Source organism: Meles meles, chromosome 2 (assembly GCF_922984935.1).
Source record: "Meles meles chromosome 2, mMelMel3.1 paternal haplotype, whole genome shotgun sequence".
Lineage (NCBI taxonomy): Eukaryota > Metazoa > Chordata > Mammalia > Carnivora > Mustelidae > Meles > Meles meles.
The window spans coordinates 60,642,485-60,666,474 of NC_060067.1; positions in this window are offsets into that span (position 1 = coordinate 60,642,485).

Consider the following 23,990-nt stretch of genomic DNA (forward strand, 5'->3'; position numbering starts at 1 on the left):
CAATGTTCCTAGCAGCAATGGCCACAGTCACCAAACTGTGGAGAGAACCAAGATGCCCTTCAACGGATGAATGGATAAAAAAAGATATGGTCTACATATACAATGGAATATTATGCCTCCAACTTTTGTAGCAACATGGACAGGAATGGAAGTGTTTATGCTGAGTGAAGTAAGTGAAGTAGAGAGTCAAGTATCATATGGTTTCACTTACTTGTGGAGCATAAGGAATAAGATGGAGGACACTGGAGATGGAGAGGAGAAGTAATTTGGGGGAAACTGGAGGGGGAGACAAACCATGAGAGACTGTGGACTCTGAGAAACAAACTGAGTGTTTTGGACGGGAAGAGGGTGAGGGCTTGGGTGAGCCTGGTGGTGAGTATTATAGAGGGCATGTGTTGCATGGAGCACTGGGTGTGGTGCATAAACAATAAATTCTGGAACACTGAAAAGAAATAAAATAAAATAAAATGGAAAAAACCCCAATCAATCCATGATCTGGCAGCAAGGCCCCAGCTAGGACATAAACCCAGAGGAGATATGCCAGGTGGACCTTGCTCAGAGAGGGGATGACCTTAAAAGGAGGGATCTGAATTTGTTGGTAAGGGCCACCAGTGGTGTGTAGGGTCCTGCCTTATGGTATGAGTCATCTTTGTGGCTTTCTTTCTGTCCTCAGTCCTCAGATATGATCTACTTTGTCTAACCCACTGAGGCCATGGGCCTGGAGCAAACTGGTGGTGCTCAGAATGGGACACGGGTCATATTCCATGTTCTCTACATCTTTCTGTTCCTTCCTGGCATCAATAGAAGGCCAAATCTGTAATGGTACTTTCTCTGGGAACTGATTTTAGTTTAGAGAGAAGACAGATGCAATGCAGTGTCCAAAATAACATTCATTACTATGTCTTTCTACTTTTGTTCATGAGCACAATGAGAATTGGGATGACTAGAAGACATTCTTCGAGGTTCTGTCTTGCAGAGGCTTGGACCCATCTTGTACACTCACTGAAGTTCAGGCATCTGCCATTTTTCAGGATTTCCTCTCTTGACAAGCACATGAGATGTAAATGAGCATCTGAAACATTTTGGGGCCACACAGTCATGACCCTCTGAGCCCTAATGGGATTCCTGAGGAAAAAAAAAAATTCTGGGTCAGTTTTGTTGACAAGGCTGGGCGTGAGGGTTGGAGCCAAGTGTTCAGAGCCTCGTTATCACCATAGACCATGTCTGCCAGCAGGGAACGTTCTGTTTACTTTCCGCTGTGAAGGTCTGAGCGATCTCCTTTTGCTGTTGCACCATTTCCCTGAAGCTGAATGATAGACCCTGAGAAGGCTGACTATTCATCCAACATCTGTTTCTCCAATTTTCCAGGCTCCTTGTTGTTTTGAAGTGCTCAGAATCAGTGTTTTAAGTGCATGTGGGCATAATATTCAGTATATTAATACACACTAGAGACAGTTCTGCCTACTAGAAAGCCAGGTACTACAGGTTATAAAAGTCATTTGATACCTTGTAAAGCTCAAGACACCTCACCAATGCCCAGGCCCCGTTACTTGATGTAGTCAGGTGATAACATGTGTACACTTGTACAGCCTTCTCCAGCAAGTGCCAAAAGTTCATGCTAAGTACTACATAAATTATCACCTAATTAAGTACTGTTATAGTTTGGATTGGGGGGAAGTGTAAACTCAATTCTCCTTGGAGAGCAATATGCAGAAATATGATGTGGAATTAATTGTATGGGTCCAGGTCAAAGATCAAAGTACAAGTGAATTGCCTTTGCAAGCAGAGAATTTGGAAAGGATTTTTGTTGGCACCTTAATAATGTCATTTTTCGTTATTTGGCTTCTCCCAGCCTGCAACCCTATTGGTTCCCTCTTCTTTCCTTCTTCAGTTCTCTGTAAATGGGTTGAAGGGCTATCCTCTCCCCTTGTGCAGTCTCTGTCCACCCTAGTTCCCCGGCTAGGAGAAAGCTGTAGGAGGAAGGCCTTGGATTTGAATGTTGGCTCCCCTAATTATTGGCTGACCTTGGGCAAGTTACCTAACTATGGAGACTTAGGTTCCTCATCTGTAAAATGGGAATAATTATAGTCCCGATGGTAATAGGTCCTTGTGGTAAAAATGAGATGATCCCTATCCCACACTTGAATGATGCTACAAGGGTTCAATAAACACTAACTGCTACCACCCATCTTCTCTTCCTCCATAGACTGAGAGAGTCATTGAACCCTTTGGTGATGGCATCATCCCTCTTAGTTTTTGGGTTACCACTCATTCTCCAGCTCAGATATTGATCAACTTAAGGGGCCCATTTATACATTTATAAATTCAATACATTCATTTGTTAAACCCTCTATGTGTACCAGGTACTGAGATGTTTTCTAGTTCCTGAGGCTGAAAATTTTTTGAGCTTTAATCTCTTCTGTGATTCTGTTCTTGGGACCAAGTATTTTCTTTGGTCTCCTGGGAGACTCTTTGGTCCCTGACCATCTCCCTACTCCAACTGAATTAAAGCTCCCACTTAACTCCATTATTTATCTATGAGTGGCTGTGTGGCAGGATGGATGAAAACATGGGCTCTGGGGTCCAACTCTGTGATCTTGGGCAGGTGTTTTTATTTCTCAATGACTTAATTTCGTTATCTGTATTTTTACAATAGCACCCATCTCATTGGTTTTGTGCTGGTCTCTTAACGCATTTATTCTCAGATCCATTGCTCACTATTCCTCTGAAAATGTGTCTTGCCTCCCAGCTGTGTTCAGTCAATGGGAGATATTGGCAAGAGACTGGAGGGCCAGGGAAGGGAGAAGTCAGATGATTGGAGTCATTCCTCCAAGGTCCAAGCCCCAGCTAGGTAGTCTCCATTTGTGGATTGAGTTTCTTCTAGGTACCCTGGCTCCTCAGCTTTGGAAACACCAGCCCATCCCTGTGTCCCTGCAACTTACACTCCCATAAGTGGTCTTGTGTTTTCGTATTTCTACTACTCTCTGGGTTGCCTCACCACTGTCTATTTGGTGATGCAACTTTCCCAGTACTTTTGTAACCAAGTACCTGTATTAAATTCTTTCTATTGAACTATTAGAATAAACTCTACTTTCTTTACTGTGTAGGATTTTGTGAGACTACATGGATTCATACATATAAAGATCTTTAGGTAGTTATTATTACATACTAAGCACTCATCACATTTTAGTTATTTCATTTTATTGGGGAACTTAAAATGTTAGACTATAAATCTTGGTTTATTTGACGTGTCTCCTCTCTGTGGGTTTCCCCTGCAAGGTCGGGGTTGACCTCATGTTTACTCCTGCATCCTCTGCTTCTACTATAACACCTGGAGGATGACAAGTGCTCATCATATGGGCAATGACTGTGATTCCATTTCAATTTCCCTGTTCCCAATTGTCCATCTCTCTTACTGTCCATCTTCCCAGAGGCTGGATTTTTCCCTAGAACCCAGGCTGGCAGGAAGTCACTGACTAGCAGATCAGTCTGTGGGGGTGGCAATCTGTGCTTGTTGAAATGGATGTGCAAACCTCCCAGACGTTGCCTTTTCTCTCTGCTTCCAGCTTCCTCAGCTCCTGCAGCCATGATAGCTGGGTGATTAGCATGGGCTGCTGTCCCCATCCCCTTCCTGCCCAGCAATGTCTCTCTATTGCCCTCCCCATTGGAAATGTCCTCCTCATTCCTGTCATGTCCTATTGGTGGGTAAACAGCAGGTCTTGGATACTCCTCTGTTTTTTCAAAGTCTTTCGATGAGTGGATATGAAGGATCTCATATACCGATATCCTCAGGTCATTCTCAACTGGTGCTGAGATTTTCTCTCTTTTCAATTGATTTCTGATATTTTTTGGAGCATTTAGATATTCTTCAAGCACTGTCAGACCTTATGTGAATATCCATGCATTGTGAACTCTGCGACTGAGCACTAAGATGCAATGTTTTCCATGCTTGTTATGGGTGGACTCTAGGTCATTAGTCCATAGCCCTTTGGGAGAGCAAAACTTCAATTGCCAGAGCATCATCATTTGAAATTCCACTTCTCCTGAGTTTTATCTTTACATTCCGCAGAGAAAGACAAATAACAAGGAGAGTCCTTTACATGCAATGGTGATTCATTGAACTTTTGCTGTGATCCAGCAAGGCTGTTAAATTCCTGGGGTACCTACATGGGCAAGACACAAATTACAGTCTCTAAGAAGGCAATAGTCTAGAGCAAAGACACAAATCTCTGCAATCATGACAGATAGAGAACTGTGTTTATGCAAAAAGTGCCTCATGAGCATAGAGAGAGAGTATTTATTCTTCCAGAGTGAAGATTTGGGGAATCTGGAGAGGAGATTATAAGAGAAGATGATGACATTGATAGCAGAGATATTTTGAGAGCTTATTTTTAGGTACCTGACTTCTTTAACTCTAGGCTTCTCTGGTTAGGTTGAGGTTTCCCCTAGCATTCAGTTACATGTCTGGCCAAAGATAAAGATTACTTTTTTCATAAGTACTCTGACATTTTTGCATGTTTCAGAATTAACAAGGCAAAGTTACATCTTGCTTGTCTTATTACGCTTATACTACTACTAACATTACTTTATCTAGCATGACTGCTATAAGGATTACTCCTTCCTCCATCATGATGGCTATTACTAATAGAACTACTTTCTACTGCTATTCCTACTGCCACAACTAGGGAATCCTTACTTTTACCAGATACCATTCTAAGTGTTTTATTTATTTAAGAGAAAAAAACTATCAATTTTTAAGAAGATGTTTCAAGGACATTGCCAAAAAAGGGTGATTTTTTCACCAGAAAAATTCAGTTAATATGTGCAATAAAATATTACTCAGTCATCAGAAAGGATGAATACCCAAATTTTGCATCAACATGGATGGAACTGGAGGAGATTATGTTAAGTGAAATAAGTCAAACAATTATTATATGGTTTCACTTATTTGTGGAACATAAGGAATAGCATGGAGGACATTAGGAGAAGGAAGGGGAAAATGAAGGGGGGGAAGAAGAGAGGGAGATGAACCATGAGACACTGTGGACTCCAGGAATCAAACTGAAGGTTTTAGAGGTGAGGGGATTTGGGGGATGGGTTTAGCCTGGTGATGGGTATTAAGGAGAGCACATATTGCATGGAGCACTGGGTGTAACCAATGAATCTTAGAACACTACATCAAAAACTGATGACGCACCATGTGGTGACTAACATAACATAACAAAAAATATTAAAAAAATGATCTCACTTTCAAAGTAGTCTGATAAATCACATTGTAATTCCATTTTTTTGGGGGGTATGGTATTTATTTATTTATTTATTTTTAATTTTTAATTATTATGTTCAATAAGCCAACATATAGTACATCATTAGTTTATTTTTTATTTTTTATTTGTTTATTTTCAACGTAACAGTGTTCATTGTTTTTGCACCACACCCAGTACTCCCTGCAGTACGTGCCCTCCCTATTACCCACCACCTGTTTCCTCCACCTCCCACCTCCCCCCCCCCCGCCCCTTCAAAACCCTCTGGTTGTTTTTCAGAGTCCATAGTCTCTCATGGTTCATCTCCCCTTCCAGTTTCCCTCAACTCCCTCTCCTCTCCATCTCCCCATGTCCTCCATGTTATTTGTTATGCTCCACAAATAAGTGAGACCATATGATACTTGACTCTCTCTGCTTGACTTATTTCACTCAGCATAATCTCTTCCAGTCCCATCCATGTTGCTACAAAAGTTGGGTATTCATCCTTTCTGATGGAGGCATAATACTCCATTGTGTATATGGACCATATCTTCCTTATCCATTCATCCGTTGAAGGGCATCTTGGTTCTTTTCACAGTTTGGCGACTGTGGTCATTGCCGCAATAAACATTGGGGTACAGATGGCCCTTCTTTTCACTACATCTGTATCTTTGGGATAAATACCCAGCAGTGCAATTGCAGGGTCATAGGGAAGCTCTATTCTTAATTTCTTGAAGAATCTCCACACTGTTCTCCAAAGTGACTGCACTAACTTGCATTCCCACCAACAGTGTAAGAGGGTTCCCCTTTCTCCACATCCTCTCCAACACATGTTGTTTCCTGTCTTGCTAATTTTGGCCATTCTAACTGGTGTCAGGTGGTATCTCAATGTTTTTGATGTAGTGTTCTGAGTGGTTGTCCTGCTTTCATTTTTTTCTCTCTGTTGTATCAGTAAGTATTTTTTGATGACTGGTAATCATTTGTACGCAGGTCATCTCTTTTCAATATTGATCACTAAATCTTCTCTTCTGTATCTTTCCAAACTATTTTGTGTACGACTTTGAGTACTAAATAATGTCAAATGGATAAGCTATGTGCGTACAGTTCTCTGGAGTCATGAAATGTGCCTAGAGTTCCTCCAATGTAATTTAATGCCTTGCAATAACGCCTCTGTGCCTTGCACATGTTTTTGTCTCAAACAGGAACAACCTTTTTTCTTTCTCTGACAGGTCAACCCCTGGGCGTTCTTAATGTCTAATTCAGAGGTCCTCTCACCAGAAAACCATTTCCTTAGCGAGAGGTCAGGATTAGATGCAGTCTTTCCATTTTTATCACACTCTGTGCTGCTTTTTTTTTTCCATCATGTACAAGTTCAATGCTGTAAATATTATCAATATTATCATTTATCACATATGATTATGCTTCTCTGTCACTGATTCACTTGTTTGTCAGTCCCTATATACCATAAGCTTTTTTGGGGAAAACATTTTGTATTCTTTTTTTTTTTTTTAAAGATTTATTCATTTATGAGAGAGAAAGAGAGAGAGAGAAAGAAGGCTTTCACATGTGTGCACATGAGTAGGGGGATGGGCAGATGCAGAGGAAGAGAGAATCTCAAGCAAACTCCCTGCTGAGTGCAAGCCCCACTCAGGGCTCAATATCACAACTATGAGATCAAGACCTAAGCTGAAATCAAGAGTTGGATGCTTAACTGACTGAACCACCCAGGTGCCTCTGGATTTTGTATTCTTGATACTACCTTCCTTATCACACAGTAAGTATTTCTGGAGCCAATGAACAAGTGAAGTTAGATCCAGGGACCATGTGAAGCAGGGATAAAATTCATATTCTTAGTCCTAAGCTTTCTATAAGCAGAATTCATCCAGTTGCACTGTAGTAGTTTTTTCATTTCCAAATTTAGCTCCATTAAACTAGATGTATGTATGTGTCAATTTGATATACCTCTTGTGCTAGAATGGCCTCAGGGACAGTGGTGGGAACATTTCACTCACTTTGGCAGAGTAAGAAGAATGATATTGGAGAGCACATTAAACATCAGCAGCTCAACTGAGGGAACTGGAGTCTTTATTTCCAGTCCAAGGACTGGATATGTTCTCAGGGTGGGAAGGATGGTGTGTAATAATTTGTGTGAGACTCTCAGCTGGCAAAATTAATGAAAAATGGCCTCTTTCATGTTTGAATGTTGTGAGCTCAGGAAAGCCCTGTGAGGCTGAGTCTGTTTTAAATATCTCTCAACTCGACTCAACTTTTTTGTTTTTTGTTTTTTTGTTTCTTTTTTTATTAACATATAATGTATTATTTGCCCCAGTGTTCATTGTTTGTGAGTCATCTGGCTTACACATTTCACAGCACTCAGCATAGCACATAACCTCTAGAATATGTGGTATATACATATACATTTACATATATATATATATATATATATATACACACACATATATAGGAATACTATGCAGCCATCAAAAGAAATGAAATCTTGCCATTTGCAATGATGCAGATGGAACTAGAAGGTGTTGTGATCAGCTTGACTCATCTTGGTACCAGCTCCTCCAAACTCATGGTGCATTGGACAGTTTCCTCTCTCTGGAATGGAGCGTGTACCTTGGCTAGGGCAAGCCAGGAAGGGCCATCCTGGCTTAGCTTGTTCATGGAGGAATTTTGTAGTGAACTGAGTAAGATAGTTTGAAAGAAGTCACTCAGAAGAAGAGCAAGATGTTGCCTTCAAACAAGTTACCTGCAAATAAAGTTACTTTCATTTACTTAGAAGCCATATTTTGGCTTCTAGATATCTAAAAACCTTTGGACTGAGGTGTTCAGTCCAGAAGAAGTCTCATAGCCCATTGCAGATTAATAGAAGCTGGACGGTGTATGGGGCTTCAAGAGATGTGGAGAAGCAATGAATACTTACCTCCCTTCCACCCCTGTTCTGGCTTTACTGTCTGCAGTGAACTATAGGACCAAAGAGTAAGGCAGACAAGGTTTAAATACCACTGTTTAACTGATAGTAGCAAGATTAGAGCATAGAGTTCAATGAGACAGTCAACTAGACTGCCTAAGTCATAGGCGACACTGGATCCTGAGACTTGGAATATCAGACAACTGATGACAAATGTACCCTGTGTACAAGGAGAGAAGCATGTGTTCCCAAGAGAAAGGAGAGAAGAAGAAACAGGCATGTCTTCCTTTATTTTCTTTAAACTCAGCCATTGGATATGTCTTTCCTCTTCCACTAGAATGTAGTGAGTGAGGGACAGTGGGACTGAGAACAATACATTGATGAGTGTCCTTTTATGTGAAGATCAAGCATGGGAAAGAGGCCTCTTCTCTCTATTCTATCTGAGCATCAGACCATGTGTCCCACGTGTTGCTTCCATGACCCGATGCGGCCTTCACTATAACCCAATATATGCTAAGGCTGAAATCTGTATTCTGACTATCTAGTTTGTATCTGAGCTCCACTGTTTTTTAGCTTTGTGACTGTAGGCAAAGGATACAGTTCTGGGAGTGAGTTTCTTAAAGTGCAAAATGGAGGTAATAGCAGTACCTACCCTATAGCCTGTCATGAGTCATAGTTAATTAGAACAGGCAATACAGAACATAGTTTATATATTACACCACACTTGAACATTATACATGTGTGATATTATTATTTTCACAGATTAAAAACAACAGCAATGACAAAGGTCAGACAAGTTGGGTAATTTGCTAACATGCCATAGATAATAAATGTCACACAAAATTTGGGACTCTCTTTTATGCCAGTACCATGCTGTCTTGGCAATCACAGCTTTGTAGTAAAGCTTGAAATTAGGTAACGTGATGACGCCAGTTTTTTGTTTTTCAACATTTCCTTAGCAATTCGGGGTCTCTTCTGATTCCATACGAATTTTAGGATTATTTGCTCCAGGTCTTTGAAAAATATCGATGGAATTTTGATTGGAATGGCGTTAAAAGTATAGATTGCTCTAGGCAGTATAGACATTTTAACAATGTTTATTCTTCCAATCCAAGAGCATGGAATGGTCTTCCATCTTTTTGTGTCTTCTTCAATTTCTTTCATGAGTGTTCTGTAGTTCCTTGAGTACAGGTCCTTTACCTCTTTGGTTAGGTTTATTCCCAGGTATCTTGTGGTTCTTGGTGCTATAGTAAATGGAATCAATTCTCTAATTTCCCTTTCTGTATTTTCGTTGTTCGTGTATAAGAAAGCCACTGATTTCTGTACATTGACTTTGTATCCTGCCACGTTACTGAATTGCTGTATGAGTTCTAGTAGTTTGGGGGTGGAGTCTTTGGGGTTTTCCATATAAAGAATCATGTCATCTGCGAAGAGAGAGAGTTTGTCTTCTTCCTTGCCAATTTGGATACCTTTTATATCTCTTTGTTGTCTGATTGCTGTTGCTAGGACTTCTAACACTATGTTGAACAAGAGTGGTGAGAGTGGGCATCCTTCTCATGTTCCTGATCTTAACGGGAAGGCTGCAAGCTTTTTCCCATTGAAGATGATATTTGCTGTGAGTCTTTCATAGATAGATTTTATGAAGTTCAGGAGTGTTCCCTCTATCCCTATACTTTGAAGAGTTTTAATCAGGAACGGATGCTGGATTTTGTCAAATGTTTTTTCTGCATCAATTGAGAGGGCCATGTGGTTCTTCTCTCTTCTCTTATTGATTTGTTCTATCACATTGATGGATTTGCGAATGTTGAACCAACCTTGAAATCCAGGGATGAATCCCACCTGGTCATGGTGGATAATCTTTTTAATGTGCTGCTGGATCCTGTTTGCTAGGATCTTGTTGAGAATCTTTGCATCCATATTCATCAGTGATATTGGTCTGAAATTCTCCTTTTTGGTAGGGTCTTTGCCTGGTTTGGGGATCAGGGTAATGCTGGCTTCACAAAAAGAGTCTGGAAGTTTTCCTTCTGCTTCAATTTTTTGAAACAGCTTCAGGAGAATTGGTGTTATTTCTTCTTTGAAAGTTTGGTAGAATTCCCCAGGGTATCCGTCAGGTCATGGGCTCTTGTTTTTTGGGAGGTTTTTGATCACTGCTTCAATCTCGTTACTAGATATCGGTCTATTCAGGTTGTCAATTTCTTCCTGGTTCAATTTTGGGAGTTTGTAGTTTTCCAGGAATGCATCCATTTCATCTAGGTTGCTTAGCTTATTGGCATATAACTGTTGGTAATAATTTCTGATGATTGTTTCTATTTCCCTGGTGTTAGTTGTGATCTCTCCCTTTTCATTCATCATTTTATTAATTTGGGCTTTCTCTCTTTTCTTTTGGATTAGTGTGGCCAATGGTTTATTGATCTTATTGATTCTTTCAAAAAACCAGCTTCTAGTTTCATTGATACGTTCTACTGTATCTCTGGTTTCTACCTCATCGATCTCTGCTTTAATCTTGATTATTCCCTTCTTGCGTGTGGAGTTGGTTTGATTTTTTGTTGATTATCCATTTCTTTAAGGTGTAGAGACAGCTGGTGTATTCTGGCTTTTTCAATTTTTTTGAGGGAGGCTTGGATGGCTATGTATTTTCCCCTTAGAACCGCCTTTGCTGTATCCCATAGGTTTTGGACATTGACCAGTGGAACAGAGTGGAGAGCCCAGAAATGGACCCTCAACTCTATGGTCAAATAATCTTTGACAAAACAGGAAAAAATATACAATGGGAAAAAGACAGTCTCTTCAATAGATGGTGCTGGGAAAACTGGACAGCAATATGTAGAAGAATGAAACTCGACCATTCTCTTACACCATACACAAGGATAAACTAGAAATGGCTAAAAGACCTCAACGTGAGACAGGAATCCATCAGAATCCTGGAGGAGAACATAGGTAGTAACCTCTTCAATATCAACCACAGCAACTTCTTTCAAGATATGTCTCCAAAGGCAAAGGAAACAAAAGCAAAAATGAACTTCTGGGATTCATCAAGATCAAAAGCTTCTGCACAGCAAAGGAAACAGTCAACAAAACAAAGAGGCAACCCACGAAATGTTACAAGATATTTGCAAATGACAGTACAGACAAAAGGTTGATATCCAGGATCTATAAAGAACTCCTCAAACTCAACACACACAAAACAGATAATCATATCAAAAAATGGGCAGATGTCATGAACAGACACTTCTCCAATGAAGACATACAAATGGCTATCAGACACATGAAAAAATGTTCATCATCACTAGCCATCGGGGAGATTCAAATTAAAACTACATTGATATACTACCTGACACCATTTAGAATGGCCAAAATTAGCAAGACAGGAAACAACGTGTGTTGGAGAGGATGTGGAGAAAGGGGAACCCTCTTACACTGTTGGTGGGAATGCAAGTTGGTGCAGCCTCTTTGGAGAACAGTGTGGAGATTCTTCAAGAAATTAAGAATAGAGCTTCCCTATGACCCTGCAATTGCACTGCTGGGTATTTACCCCAAAGATACAGATGGAGTGAAAAGAAGGGCCATCTGTACCCCAATATTTATTGCAGCAATGACCACAGTCACCAAACTGTGGAAAGAACCAAGATGAATGGATAAGGAAGATATGGTCCATATACACAATGGAGTATTATGCCTCCATCAGAAAGGATGAATACCCGACTTTTGTAGCAACATGGATGGGACTGGAAGAGATTATGCTGAGTGAAATAAGTCAAGCAGAGAGAGTCAAGTATCATATGGTCTCACTTATTTGTGGAGCATAACAAAGAACATGGAGGACATGGGGAGATGGAGAGGAGAGGGAGTTGAGGGAAACTGGAAGGGGAGATGAACCATGAGAGACTATGGACTCTGAAAAACAACCAGAGGATTTTGAAGGGGCGGGGTGGGGAGGTGGTAGTTTGAGGAACCAGGTAGTGAGTAATGCATGGAGCACTGGGTGTGGTGCAAAAACAATGAACACTGTTACACTGAAAATAAACAAACAAACAAAAAAATTGGGGACTCTCTGACCCTGATGTCCATGCTTTTTCTGCTTCATTATGCTTCTCTCTCTCATGATTGATTCCATTATTGACCACTGGAGATTGATTTAGCTTCCAGTCTCTGCCCCCTCCCAAAAGGCTTTCCAACTGAAAGGTCCAACTTTGTAATACCAAAGGTTGGTTCTCCTGACAACTAGCCCTCCTTAGGTGGGGTCCCAAAGTCATCTCCTTAACATAACAAAAAAACCCTGTTACTGCTGTCATCACTTAGGAAATTCCTGGGGTTTTTGAGACGGATGAGCCAGGATATGTGGATGAAGACCAAATATAAATGAGAATATATGAGATATGAGAAATATATATTTTGTCATCTGAATGACCATATATATATTTTTTTATAAATCATAATATTTCAACAACTTCTTGTCTTCTCCATTATTCTCAACTCTTTTTTTTCCATTTTATTTATTTTTTTAGTGTAACAGTATTCATTCTTTTTGCACAACACCCAGTACTCCATGCAAAACGTGCCCTCCCCATTACCCACCACCTGTTCCCCCAACCTCCCACCCCTGACCCTTCAAAAACCCTCAGGTTGCCCCAACCTCCCACCCCTGACCCTTCAAAACCCTCAGGTTGTTTTTCAGAGTACATAGTCTCTTATGGTTCGCCTCCCCTCCCCAATGTCCATAGCCTGCTCCCCCTCTCCCAATCCCACCTCCCCCCAGCAACCCCCAGTTTGTTTTGTGAGATTAAGAGTCATTTATGGTTTGTCTCCCTCCCAATCCCATCTTGTTTCATTTACTCTTCTCCTATCCCCCTACCCCCCCATGTTGCTTCTCCATGTCCTCATATCAGGGAGATCATATGATAGTTGTCTTTCTCCGATTGACTTATTTCACTAAGCATGATACGCTCTAGTTCCATCCACGTCGTCGCAAATGGCAAGATTTCATTTCTTTTGATGGCTGCATAGTATTCCATTGTGTATATATACCACATCTTCTTGATCCATTCATCTGTTGATGGACATCTAGGTTCTTTCCATAGTCTGGCTATTGTAGACATTGCTGCTATAAACATTCGGGTACACGTGCCCCTTCGGATCACTATGTTTGTATCTTTAGGGTAAATACCCAGTAGTGCAATTGCTGGGTCATCAAAATCCTTGAGGAGAATGCAGGCAGCAACCTCTTCGACCTCAGCCGTAGCAACATCTTCCTAGGAACAACGGCAAAGGCAAGGGAAGCAAGGGCAAAAATGAACTATTGGGATTTCATCAAGATCAAAAGCTTTTGCACAGCAAAGGAAACAGTTAACAAAACCAAAAGACAACTGACAGAATGGGAGAAGATATTTGCAAATGACATATCAGATAAAGGGCTAGTATCCAAAATCTATAAGGAACTTAGCAAACTCAACACCCAAAGAACAAACAATCCAATCAAGAAATGGGCAGAGGACATGAACAGACATTTCTGCAAAGAAGACATCCAGATGGCCAACAGACACATGAAAAAATGCTCCACGTCACTCAGCATCAGGGAAATACAAATCATAACCACAATGAGATATCACCTCACACCAGTCAGAATGGCTAAAATTAACAAGTCAGGAAATGACAGATGCTGGCGAGGATGTGGAGAAAGGGGAACCCTCCTCCACTGTTGGTGGGAATGCAAGCTGGTGCAACCACTCTGGAAAACAGCATGGAGGTTCCTCAAAATGTTGAAAACATTATTCTCAACTCTTAGCACTCCTCTCTGCTTAGGATCCATTGTCAAAATTCTTTTTCTTCAGAAAAACCTAATAATGATGATAATTAATATTTAACATGTACTAAGTATGCACAATACTTTTTCTTCCTAAGTGTTTTACATTTACTAAAACATATTATCCTCACAATAACAATTTGAATTAAGTAATATATTTCCCATTTTACAAATAAGAACACACAGATATGTTAGGGAACTTGTCCAAAATCTCACAGCTAGTAGATGGTGGAGCTAAAATATATATATAGGCAGGCTGGCTTCTGATTATAAGTTCTTAACTACTAGCTATATTGCCTCTCATGAATTACTAAGATGAATCATGCTAGGAAATTCTTGAGCCCCAAATAACCATCCTCCACTTGGGTTTTCTCCAATGTCCATGTCATATACAGTCCCAGATCTTATTCTTATCATCAGACACTCCACCTCTCCCAACCAAGTTTGACTACTTCCATTTTGGTGCCACTGTGGTTCCTGTCAATCATTTCTATTATAATCACTTATATTCACTCTGGCACATTTTTATTAGTAAAATGTCATAATTATTGAGATACAGCTTATATTCAAAGAAATGTAAAGATCTTGAGTGTACAGTTTAAATAGTTTTGACAAATGCATACAAACTATATAAACCACACTTCCCTCAGATCCAGAACTTTTCCTTTGCTCAGGAAATTCCCTCATGCCCCCTTCTAGCCAACTCCTGCACATCCTCCTTCAAACCAGCCACTGTTCTGATTTCTTTCACCATTGGTTTAGGTTTGCCTAAGAATGTCATATATATAGAATCATAGTGTGGAACTTTGTTTCCTTATTTTTATTTCACCTAACACAATGTTTTGAGATTCATTCTATATCATTGCATGTATTAATAGTTTATGATTTTACTGGTAATATTCCATGATATAAATATATTGAAATTTGTTTAGTCAATGGATATCCTGACGTTTGTTCATTTATTTTTCTGATGGGACACTTGTGTTTCTCTTTTCAGATTTTGACTCTCATGAATGAAGACCTCTGAACATTCTTGGAGCAATAATTTGTGGACAGAGAACACGTTTTCATTTCTGTCAGATAAATACAAAGAAGTAGAATTCATGAATCAAGAATAAAAGTATGTGGGGTGCCTGGGTGGCTCGGTGGTTAAGCCGCTGCCTTCGGCTCAGGTCATGATCTCAGGGTCCTGGGATCCAGCCCCGCATTGGGCTCTCTGCTCAGCAGGGAGCCTGCTTCCTTCCTCTCTCTCTGCTTGCCTCTCTGCCTACTTGTGATCTCTCTCTGTGAAATAAATAAAAAATCTTTTTTTAAAAAAAGAATAAAAGTATGTTTAATGTTATTTAAAAACATTGCCAAACCATTTTCCAAAATGGTTGTACCATTTTATATTCTTACCACCAATGGATGAGAGTTCCAGTTGCTTCTTAGCCTTACCACCATTGTTATTTTCAGTCTTGAATTTTAGTGATTTTAGTAGTGGGTAGTAGTATCTCCATGTGGTTTTAGCTTGCATTTTCCTGCTGACTAAAGATGTTGAACATTTAGTCCAGTACTTTTTGGCTATTCATCTGTCTTATCTCATGAGATGACTGTTCAAGTATTTTGCTTTCCACCCATCTCTACCATTTCTATATAGATTTCTTGACTTTTAATTTTTGAATTATAAGTGCTGATGAGCATTTTTTCATGTGTCTGATAGCGATTTGTATGTCCTCATTGGAGAAGTGTCTGTTCATATCTTCTGCCCATTTTTTGATATGATTATCTGTTTTGTGTGTGTTGAGTTTGAGGAGTTCTTTATAGATCCTGGATATCAACCTTTTGTCTGTACTGTAGGTGCTTATAGATTATGGATACAATCCCTTCTTCGTTTTATACTGCAAATATTTTTCTTCCATTGTGTGGCTTGTCCAGTCATTTTCCTAATGGTGTCTTTTGATGAGTAGAAGACCAATTTTGATAAAATTCAATTGATCATTTTTTTTCTTTAATTGTTAGTACTTTCATGGTTATGCCATGAAGATGACCTTCAATACTTTATAGTTTTCATTTTACCTTAGGTCTATAATCTATTTTGAGTTATTTTTTGTGTGCAGTGTGAGTTAGAGTTTGTACCTTCTTTTCCTCCATATCTAGGTATTTTGGCAACATTGCTTGAAAAACTTTCTCGCATTGAATTGTTTTGCATACTTTGTCAAACTTTAACTGAATGAAAAAGTAAGAGTATACAACTTGCTTGTTCCCATCCTTAGGGAAGTTTTACATTGATTGATTTGTGGATGTTAAGTCAATATAGCATTTCTTAGATGAATCCCTATGAATCGTGATGCATTGCCTTTTTAAATATATTGTAGAATTTAAATGGCTAATATTTAAAAAAATTTCCATTATATTCATATGTAATGCTGATCATTAGTTCTCTTTTAATGTTTTTGAATGATGTTGGGATCATGGTTATACTGTGCTCATAAAATAAGTGTACAATGGGATGCTTGGGTGGCTCAGTCATTAAGTGTCTGCCTTCAGCTCAGGTCATGATCTTAGGGTCCTGGGATTGAGCCCTGCAATTGGCTTCCTGCTCAGCGGGGAGTCTTCTTCTCCTTTTCCCACTCCCCCTGTTTGTATTCCCTCTCTCACCGAGTCTCTCTCTGTCAAATAAATAAATAAAATCTTTAAAAAAATAAGTGTGCAAGACTGTGAGTTTTTACTTATTTGATAGAATTCACTAGTGTCTCCATTTGGCTCAGAGTTTTCTTCGTGGTATGTTTTTTATTTATTTTTCTAATTTATTTTTTTAAATATTTTATTTACTTGAGAGAGAGAGAGAAAGCACATGTGAAGGAGGGGGGAGCAGAAGGAGAGGGACAAGCAGACTCCATGCTGAGTGCAGAGCCTGACAAGGGGCTTGATCTCACAATCCTGAGGTCATGCTCAGAGCCAAATCAAGAGTTAGACACTCAATCAACTGATCCACCAGGATCCCCTTCATGGTATGCTCTTTAAATACTAACTTGATTTTATTAATAAGTATAAGGCTACTCAGATTTTTTATTTCTTCTTGGGTCTGTAAAACCTATGGTAATATTCCCTCTTTCATTCCTGATACTAATAATTTCTGTTTTTGGTCTGTTTTTTAATTTAGTTAAAGTAGAGACTTATCAATGTTCTTGAACTTTTCAAAGAATCAATATATAATTTTATTGATTTCCTCTATACTTCTTTTAAATTTTATTGGTTTGTATTATTTTACATTATTGCTTCCTTCTACTGCCTTTAGGCTTAATTTCTTCTTCTTTTTCTGGCTTTTGTGATGGAAGCTTAGATCCTTGACTTTAAGCATTTATTCTTTTCTAATAGTAGATACAGCTATAAAATTTCCCATAAGCAGTGTTTTAGTTGCCTCCTAATGCATGTTTAGGTGTGTCTTAATTATGATTCCATTGAAAATATTTTGTAATTTTGCCAGCTGTAATTCTTTGACTGAACCCAAGAGTCAGATGCTTAACTGACCACACCATCCAGGCACCCCTGTATCACCTTTATTTCTGAAGTGTATTTGTGCTGGATATAGAACTCTAGTTTCAAAAAATGTTAAGCAATTTGAACATATTTTATTTATTTATTTATTTAACACTGTTTCTGATGAGAACCCAGCAGCCATGCTTACTGTTGCCTTGCAGATAATACATCCCCTTCCCACAGCTGCTTTAGGATATTGTTTTCAGGTCTTTCTTTCTTTCTTTCTGGCAATTTTATTATGATATGCCTAGGTGAATTTATCCTTCTTTGGTTCTGATAATATTCTTGGTTGTTATTTTTTAATCAAATTTGGAAAGTATGTAACCAAATATCTTCATTTTTAAAAAATTCAATGTGTTGGAGAGGATGTGGGGAAAAGGGAACCCTCTTACACTGTTGGTGGGAATGCAAGTTGGTGCAGCCACTTTGGAGAACAGTGTGGAGATTCCTCAAGAAATTAAGAGTAGAGGGGCGCCTGGGTGGCTCAGTGGGTTAAGCCGCTGCCTTCGGCTCAGGTCATGATCTCAGGGTCCTGGGATCGAGTCCCGCATCGGGCTCTCTGCTCAGTGGAGAGACTGCTTCCCTTCCTCTCTCTCTGCCTGCCTCTCTTGTGATTTCTCTCTGTCAAATAAATAAAATCTTAAAAAAAAAAAAAAGAAATTAAGAGTAGAGCTTCCCTGTGACCCTGCAATTTTACTACTGGGTATTTACCCCAAGGATACAGATGGAGTGAAAAGAAGGGCCATCTGTACCCCAATGTTTATAGCAGCAATGGCCACGGTCACCAAACTGTGGAAAGAACCAAGATGCCCTTCAACAGATGAATGGATAAGGAAGATGTGGTCCATATATACGATCGAGTATTATGCGTCCATCAGAAAGGATGAATACCCAAATTTGTAGCAACATGGATGGTACTGGAAGAGATTATGCTGAGCGAAATAAGTCAAGCAGAGAGAGTCAAGTATCATATGGTTTCACTTATTTGTGTAGCATAACAAATAACATGGAGGACATGGGGAGATGGAGAGGAGAGGGAGGTTGGGGGAAATTGGAGGGGGAGGTGAACCATGAGAGACTATGGACTCTGAAAAACAACCTGAGGGTTTTGAAGGGTCAGGGAGGTTGGGGGAACAGGTGGTGGGTAATAGGGAGGGCACGTTTTGCATGGAGCACTGGGTGTTGTGCAAAAACAATGAGAACTGTTATGCTGAAAAAAATAAATAAAATGGGGGAAAAAAAAAGAACCTGAGGGTTTTGAAGGGGTGGGGGGTGGGAGGTTGGGGGAACCAGGTGGTGGGTAATAGGGAGGGCACGTATTGCATGGAGCACTGGGTGTTGTGCAAAAACAATAAATACTGTTATGCTGAAAAAATAAATAAATAAAAATTTAAAAAAATTTAGTTAGCCAACATATAGAACACCATTAGTTTCAGAGGTAGTGTTCAATAATTCATCAGTTGCATATAAGACCCATGCTCATCACATCACATGTCCTCCTTATAGTCCAGTTACCTCATTCTCCCACCTCTCTCTCCTCTGACAACCCTCAGTTTGTTTCCTACAGTTAAGAGTCTTTCATGGGTTTTCTCCCTCTCTGATGACTTCCCATTCAGTTTTCCCTCCTTTCCCCTATGATCCTCCGTATTGTTTCTTATATTCCACTTATGAGTAAAACCATATGAACCTGATTTTCTCTGATTGACTTATTTCACTCAGCATAAAACCCTGCAGGTCCAGCCACATCAATGTAAATGGTGTTTATCCTTTGTGATGGCTGAGTAATGTTCCATTTTGTGTGTGTGTGTGTGTGTGTGTGTGTGTGTATTTTTTCAATTTCCACTTATCTTTTGTTCTCTTTTCTGTGTTTTGCCACATCAAGTTTTCCTTATATATTTTGAATATATTTTTTAATAAACATGAAAGACTGTGGACTCTGAGAAACAAACTGAGGGTTTTGGAGGGGAGGGGGTTTAGGGGTTGGGTGGGCCTGGTGGTGGGTATTAAGGAGGACATATTGCATGGAGCACTGGGCAAGGTGCATAAACAGTGAATCTTGGAACACTGAAAAAAATTAAATAAAAAAAAAGAAAATAACACTATTTCATGGAAGCATGTTTTAAGGACTAAATTATCTCCTTTATCATACTGCATACATAACTCTGAGAAGCTACATTCCGTTAGCAGAGCTGAATTAAATCCTTTGGCTTCTCTGGGGAAAAATTATTTTATTTATTTTTTTATTTATTTTCAACGTAACAGAATTCATTGTTTATGCACCACACCCAGTGCTCCATGCAATACGTGCCCTCCATAATAATCACCACAGTCCACGTCTGTTAAATCCAAACCTGCTAAATAGATGTAGATGTGTTTACTTCTATTGACTTGTCTTTCTTCAGCTTGTGGGTCACATTTTCCTACTCGTCTGCATTTCTAGTAACATTTTTCTTCATACTAGAGATTGTGAATTCTACACAGTTGAATGCTTGGATATTGTGTTCCTTTTGTATTGCTAAATACTAAATACAAATAACAAATACTTTGGTCTGGTAGCCAGTTAATGTACTTGTGGATCTGCCTGAAATTTTTTGAGGACTTTTTAAAGCTTCGTTAGAGTGAGTAAGGGGAGACTTGACTTTACTGTTAGAGGAGCACCCCATCCTCATGCATAACCTTTCCAGTATCTCAGCAGAAAGCCTGATTGTTTTAGTAAATTCTCTCCACTTAGTCTGGCTGGAGTTCTAACATCTCTCAGTCTTTTCTGTCCATGAAATTTGTTCTACTCATAAATCCCTGGTCATATTTTTTGCCAGGTGTTATGGGTTGAAATGTGTCACTTCCCACACCTACCCCATTCCTATGTTGAACTGCTAACACTCAATACCATATAATGTGACCTTATTTGGAAGCAGGATCATTGCAGACTTAATTAGCTAGATTAAGATGAGATCACATTGGCATCGGATGGAATCCCAATCCAACATGACTAGTGTCCTTATTAAAAAAAGGGAAATTTGGACACAGACATGCACAAGGAGAATGACAAGTGACCATGAAGGCTGAAATTGGGGTGATAGGTTTCTGAGCCATAGATTGCCAAATATTTCTAGCAATCATCAGAAGCCAGGGGAGAAGCATGGAACAGATCTTTTCCTTCTATAGCCTTTGGAAGGAACCAACCTTTGGAACTTGTTCTTGGCCTCACAACCTCCTGAACTGTGAGACAGATTTCTGTTGTTTAAGACATGCCGTCCTTGGAACTTTGTGATAGCAGCCCTAGGAAACTGATATGACAAACCTCACAAAATTGCCCTATGGTATATGTGCAGCTTACTAATTGGCTCTATATTTGAGAGACCCCCTCAGAATATTTCTGGATCTCCTTCCTGGCACAGTGTCCTCCTCATTGGCATTGTGTGTCCTGCATTCCAATGACCTTATTTGTCACTTCCATCTCAACCTTTCAGCTCAGCAAGACTGTGTTCTGCTTGGGCTTTACCTCCTTGCATTGCAGGCCAGAAAATTCTTCCAGCAAGGAAACTGTGCAAACATGGGCCACTCTTCCTATGTCCCTCATCCATCTCAGGCAGCTCAGTGTTCCACTGCCTATTGTCCAATGTCTGAATTATTTCACGTGTTTCATACTGTTTCCAAAGTTTAGGATCAGAGGCTAGTCCTGTAACAATTACTCTGTCATGATTATCTGGTTTTTTTTTTTTTTTTTTTTTTGTATGTCAGACTACGCCTTTATATGGATAGCTATATGAGATATGATAACTTATGTTCCCCTTTTCCTTCTTTCAACATTATCTGACACAGGAAACACGTTTTCATTGAATCCATCCTTTGTTCCTTTTTCCTGCCCTTGACTAAACTAGGCACTTGGAGAAGAAAATGATATCCATTCTTTTCAAGTGGCAGTGCAGACAAAAAAATTGCTACTGCAATACAGTTTAATAAACACCTTGAAAGCATAGGACAGGACATTATGGGAACACTGAAAAGAAGTGCTTATTGCCACTTGGTACTCAGCAAGTGCTCAACAAATGCTTGTCAAATTCAAGAGGGAATGTCATGTGTTCAGCAAGATTTCCAAAATACTTGGTTAATTCATTTAAGAAATACATACTTTGTACCTATTATGTAATAAGCTCTGTTCCAAGAATATGGAAGGTAGCAGCAAGAAAGAGAACCCAAATGTTTCTTAACAAATCCATAGATGCAAAATGCTTTATTAATAAATTCCCTTCATAGATATTAAGTGTCTTCTATGTTGTAGGCACAGTTCTAAAAAATCTTACCTGCTCTCTAAAGCAATTAGTGAAAACAATCTATCACTGGCATTATTTGGAAGTAGAATTTTAAGACCCGAGTTCTGAATTAAACACAAACATGTAATAAATCTGGTAAATTTCAGATAATATGAGGCATACCACCTTGGGGTGATCAGGATCCAATTCCATGATTCTTGTAATCTGCCATCTGCTTTGAGAATATAAAATGTTCAAGAAAATGGAGAGAAAGAATGGTGGGGGCTTTTCTTTGTGAAGAACTTCTCTTAAGTGTCAGTTCCAATCTTTTCCTGGTCACAAGTGAAGGGGTGATGGCACTATGTCTTTCTCATACTTGGGGAGCTTGTTCCAATGTGAGAACTCATAAAACTTTACTTGTGTTCCCCGTAGTTGGTGGACACCAAGGACCCAGACATACTATCACCTCAGAAAAGCTAAAGCAACCTGTGATGGGCCAGAGAGAGTAGACTACAGTGCCTGGCAAGTAACCAGGGAGGAAAAAGTACAAGGGCATGTCTCATGGACCAGATGGTGACAAAGCCAGCCTGGAGCCATTTCAAGTACTGCACAAATGGACTGACTGGGAGTGCAATGGATGTGGATCTCATCTTTGAAGAATCTAGGGTGGAGGAAGCAGCCAGGTGAATGCAAGGCATTGCCCACATCAGATGAGTTGTAGTTGGAGGGGCTAACAGAGAAGATTCCAAACAACTTTCAAAGCATCTATGAGGAAAGAGCTACTGCTGTCCAAGTGCCAGGTTCAGAGAGCATGAAACCATTTACTCCAGCAGAAACTGCCTTTTCTCCTTCTCTTCTCCTTGGCAGCCCATCCTCTTTGACTTTTATGAGGTGTGGAGCAGCAGCTAGTGAGTGGGGGAAGAAATGGAAGAGAAACAGGACAGAAGCCAAGGACATAGCCTTCTCTAAGGACAGCTGTCCACCTAGCCTGAGGTGACGGTGGGATGGGAGGAGTCTAGCCTTGAAGGAAGATTGAAATGTGACTAGTACTTTGAACAGACACTTTCAGTAACTGAATTGAGATTGTGTCTTATAACTTAATATGGCCGTAGAACTATGGAAATTATGTGAAAAAATTATGGTTCCTGACAATTTTTCATCTTCCTCCTCTGAATAAATTTGAACTAAACCATAAGAGACAAAGATTCAGTGTTTTTGATTACATCTGGTGAGCTGCATTTGTCTAATCAACTGGCTGCACTTTGAAAAATTTCCTTAGCTACTGACAGAGATTTCATGCATTTTTTCTCTAATCCTCATACCAGATGAGCTCTGTCAATACTATCCCCACAAATGTTAAGGTCTCAGCCTTTGGAAGATCAAGGATTTTACAGTCTGTTTGCCAGAGTCCTCAAGAGACCCAAGTCTGAGTGTTGAGGAATCTGGGTGTCAAGGAATTTCTTTTCCTGCTCTAAGACTTTGTCAGAGATTTTGTATGGGGGAGTGTCAACTGAATGACTTGGGAATCACCTTTCAATATTAGGACATTTTGTTCCCCACGGGCAGGGATGGGGAGAGGGAAAAATAACTAAAATGTCCACTAACCATGATAGACAGATGGGCATAGGGGCTATACCAGAAGCGACTTTTTGGTGACTCTTGTTGGAGGAGCTGCCTCTCACAGCTATTTCTTGGGTAACTCTCCCCAGTCAGTTCCACTTGGAAAGACAAACAGCATTAAAGCTAAAGAAAGTTCCACAGCTGACTCTATGGCATTAGAATTATCACCCAACAAAATCGTGGTCTGTAGCCAAAGGACACCTTGTCACAGTGTCAGAGCAAGCATGGCTGACGGCATCCAGGGGAAAAAAAGAAGCCTGTCTAGACAGATTGGAACGTCTCATGTGCCTAATTAAACAGTCCCTCTTACAGCCAGGGCTGTGTGAAAAGTTTGCTTGTTTATTAATTACTGGTGGAACATACCTTTAAAGAGGTGCCATGCACTTCATCCTCCTCCATGGATTCATGGGGATTAGGAGGCCAAAGGACGCTAGGATCAAATAATCCAATCCTGTAAATTTCCAGAAGAGAAAAACTGAAGATCAGAGAGATCAGAGAGAATGTCAAGGATGAAGAATGAGACGGTGGCAGTGACAATATTAAAACCCACATTTCCAACATCTAGTCCATGACTTTGTTTACCATGCCAGCCTGCCTGTTGTGTAGACAGACAATGTGACCACTCCACAGGTGCT